This window comes from Rhea pennata, chromosome 6 (assembly GCF_028389875.1).
Source record: "Rhea pennata isolate bPtePen1 chromosome 6, bPtePen1.pri, whole genome shotgun sequence".
NCBI lineage: Eukaryota > Metazoa > Chordata > Aves > Rheiformes > Rheidae > Rhea > Rhea pennata.
Genome location: NC_084668.1, coordinates 39,223,887 through 39,228,130, shown reverse-complemented (window position 1 = coordinate 39,228,130; position 4,244 = coordinate 39,223,887). Strand labels below are relative to the sequence as shown.

The 4,244-nt window shown below is 47.7% G+C and overlaps 1 non-coding gene across 1 annotated transcript; it reads left to right on the top strand.

The window, feature by feature from the left end:
• Positions 1-805: 805 nt before the first annotated feature.
• TRNAV-CAC (transfer RNA valine (anticodon CAC)) lies at positions 806-878 on the top strand. Its single transcript has one exon. It is a non-coding gene; the product is annotated as a tRNA-Val (tRNA).
• Positions 879-4,244: the final 3,366 nt, after the last annotated feature.

Below are 4,244 nucleotides of genomic sequence, written 5' to 3'. Positions count from 1 at the left end.
TGACATAGAGGCAATGGGCTCAAACTGAAACAGGAAATTCTCTTGAACATAAGGAAACACTTCTTCACTGTGAGGGCAACTGAACACTGGAACAGGTTGCCCAGAGCAGCTGCGGAGCTTGGAGATGCTCAGAACTCAACTGAACACATGGTCCTAGGCAACGTGCTCTAAATGACCCTGCTTGAACAGGGGGGTTGGACCAGATGATCTCCAAAGGTCTCTTCCAATCCCCAACAATTCTAGTTCTCTGAACATGATCTTCAAACTTAAATATTTACTATTAATTGGAGCTCTCAGAGTTATTGTTTTTCTCTATTATTACAAAAACCCAAGTTCAAATGTGGGGGAGACAACAACCCTGTCAACTCCCAAAACACCAAAATTGAGACTCTCCTTCATTTAAACAGTAGTCCTATGACTATGCAGACAGAAGGATGAAAAGGGAAGATATGCCACTTGATCTTAGAAAAGTGGAAAGAAAATGCTGTGTTAACTCAGATTAAGACTGGAAGCTGCATTTCCAAAGAACATAAATCAGGCTATTTCTGGTGAGGACTGGAGAAGTATGTACCAGACAGCATTCTGCACACCACTGACAACCACCTTGAAAGGAAACCCCAAACTTTATTCGTTAGCTGCTGTTTCTCCAGATCGAAAGGGCAGAGGCCAAGCGCTCAAGAGCCAGTTGAAAGAAGTTTTATGGACTTGAGCCTGACTGAAAGGCAACTTCTAATGCAGGAAGCCATTTGAGAAAGGGAGAATGGAAACATAGAGAGATATCTTTGCAGGAAGATGCTCATGTCAGGTTTCTGTAGTGTAGTGGTTATCACGTTCGCCTCACATGCGAAAGGTCCCCGGTTCGAAACCGGGCAGAAACAGCCTGCTGTTTTTCACCCCCTCCATCATTTGTCTTGGGAAAGCTGAAAACAGAAGACTCCTGCATGACTGAGCCCTCCCCAGGATGGCAAGGCATTTGTGCCCGCTGACAAGACCTTCGGATGACACCCCTCTGTTTTGTTTCTCTCCCCTCCACAAAAGAAAAACATTCTGCTGTTGATTTTGGTGCCTGAGGACTGGAAGAAAGCCAATGTCACTCCAGCATTCAAGAAGGGGGACCCAGGCAACTACAGGCCGGTCAGCCTCACCTCCCTCCCTGGAAAGGGGATGCAACAGCTCCTTCTGGATGTCATCTCCAGACATATGGAGGAAAAGGTGATCAGGAGTAGCCAGCATAGATTCACCAAGAGCAAAGTGTGCTTAACCAATCTGCTAGCCTTCTCTGATGGCATGACTGGCTGGGTAGATGAGGGGAGAGCAGTGAACGTTGTGTGCCTTGACTTCAGTAAGGCCTTTGACACTGGCTCCCAGAACATCCTCCTGCATAAGCCCAGGAAGCATGTGTTGGACGAGTGGACTGTGAGGTGGATTGAGAACTGGTTGAAAGGCCACTCAGAGGGTCATCATCAGTGGCGCAGCATCTGGTTGGAGGCCTGCGGCTAGTGGAGCTCCCCAGGTCTCAGTACTGGCTCCCATCCTGCCCAACTTCATCAATGACCTGCACAAAGGGACAGAGTGCCGCCTCAGCAAGTTTGCTGATGAGACCAAGCTGGGAGGAGTGGCTGATACCCCTGAGGGCTGTGCTGCCACGCAGAGAGACCGGGACAGGCTGCAGAGCTGGGCGGAGAGGAGCCTCATGAGGCTCCACAAGGGCAAGTGTACGTAGGCAGGAATAACTCCATGCCCCTGTACCGGCTGGGGGCTGACCTGCTGCGAAGCAGCTCTGCAGCGAAGGACCCGGCAGTGCTGCTGGACAACAAGTTGACGGCGAGGCAGCAATGTGCCCTTGCGGCCAGGAAGGCCAATGCTATGCTGGGCTGCGCCAGGAAGCGTGCTGCCAGCAGGTCGACGGAAGAGATCCTGCCGCTCTGCTCGGCCCTGCTGAGGCCACATCTCGAGTACTGCGTCCGGTTCCGGGCTCCCCAGTACAAGAGACCTGGAGCTACTGGAGAGAGTCCAGCATAGGGCTATGAAGATGCTCAGAGGACTGGAGCATCTGCCTTCTGAGGAACGGCTGCGAGAGCTGGGCCTCTTTAGCCTGGAGAAGACAAGACTGAGAGGGGAATCTCATCAATGTGTCTAAGTATCTGAAGGGAGGGTGCCAGGGGACGGGGACAAAGTCTTTTCCGTTGTCCCATGCGACAGGACAAGAGGCAATGGGCAAAATAGAACCACAGGAAGTTCTGCCTGAACATGAGGAGGAATTTCTTCACTGCAAGGGTGATGGAGCACTGGAACAGGTTGCCCAGAGAGGTTGTGGAGTCTCCTCCTCTGGAGCTATTCAAGGCCTGCCTGGATGCAACCCTGTCTAGCATGCTCTAGGAGACCCTGCCTGAGCAGGGAGGTTGGACTAGATGATCTCCAGAGGTCCCTTCCAACCTTACTGATTCTGTGAAGATATGTACTTGTAATACCAGCAGAACACCAGAAGGTAAAGCATAAGCTAGCAGGAGAGTGTACCATGGATATAGCATTTACTGAAGCATCTTGCCATAACCTCCTTTCCAAAGCCCTCATCCCTCCTCTCCTTCCCCCCTCCTATAATCCAGCCATAAAGGGTGGAAAAAGCAGTAGAATTGCTGGAGGAGTCATCTGCAAGGATTACACCCAACACTTCTGGATTCCAAAGCTTGGCTCCCACTGCCGTACGGAAGCACAGGTCCTGTTCACATATTGACAGGAACAAGGTTATGAATCTGGGTGGCAAGAGGAAACAAAAGACCACACACACACTCGGAGCAAAATTTGATGCCTCCATTAAATCTTAAAGCATGAGCACTCTGGTGAATGAACAGAGCATACCCTTCATGCTCTTACATGAGGGGGCTCAGCATCTAATTGCATCAACCCAAAGATGATTAGCTTGTGTCATTAGGTGGTGGCTTTACAACATGATCAGAGATAGTCCTTTGGCTTCCACTGTACGCTAGCTGAACGTCAGACCATTTCCAAATATATACGTAACGTAGGGACAGCGCTTTTTAGTGTCATGAGGACTGTCACACTGTCTGAAAGACAGCAGAAGCTCCTAGTCCTTTTGGACTCGAGCAATGCTGTCACGCTGTGTCATCTCAGGAACCTCCATATACTTTTACCATTAAGCTTTAAATAGAAAATAAAAAAAATACTACGCAGTTGCTAGTTCTATAAACCAGCACCAAATCTTCTCCCATAGAGAAATCATCATTTTACCTCAGAAGACTAAGACCTCTGGGGCTGATCCTTCCCCAGTTTTCATATAAAAGGTCTGGATTCAGTTAATTCACAGTTAATAATTCCCTTCAATCACTGAAGCAGATTATAGAATTCAGGATTTGCAGGATCTGAATGTGCATACTTGAGTTAAAAGCCTATTAACTTACAAGCAGTAGCTGACTCGGACATCTTTATGTCATCTCAGCTACCACACAGCGACAAATTGTGTATTACATACACTCACGGTGTTAATCAGGACGTCCCAAATGCTACGTTGCCTTGATGACAGATTAAGGAGGACTCTCAAGACCTCTTTTCACCTACTGATTCGCAGACCTGCAGAAACAGCATGTCCCCAGCTCCGTAAAAAAATTCTTGAAAGTTCACATGTCAGGATATCTTGATAGGCAGGAGTGAATATTTCTGGGCAGGAATCAATTTTCCCAACTGCTAACATCTGTTTGCTGAAGCCTACAGAACTTCCCTGGAGTTTTGAGGCTTAAAAACATCACTTGAAGATGACATACTAAATATTATGAAAATGCGCCTCACAATCCACACCCAAAACCCCCCAAAGAACATTTCATATTTTCAGACTTTGGTCAACAAAACTTTTGGACTGTTTTTAGTTCTTAAACGATGGGTGTTTAATTAAAAGTGGGCCCATCACCAGAGCTGAGAGGGAGCTAGACAGCCATAAACCCACAAGGCCAACTTTGAACTAGACTATGATGGGAAAATAGTGGTTCTATCCAACATCGTCTTATTGGGTACTGGGCTCATTTGCCAAACACACTTAACCACCATGTGTGGGTAAGCAAACATCAGACTGCTATTTCCCCATCTCAGACATCCTTGAAAAGACTGTAATGGCACAGTGGGCTCCAGTAAACTGTCACCATTCATAAGGTTGCTTAAGTCATCGTTAATAGTGGTGTCTAATGATTTAATAGCACATTGCTGATCTCCTGCAGCCAGTCCTGTCTAGAGTG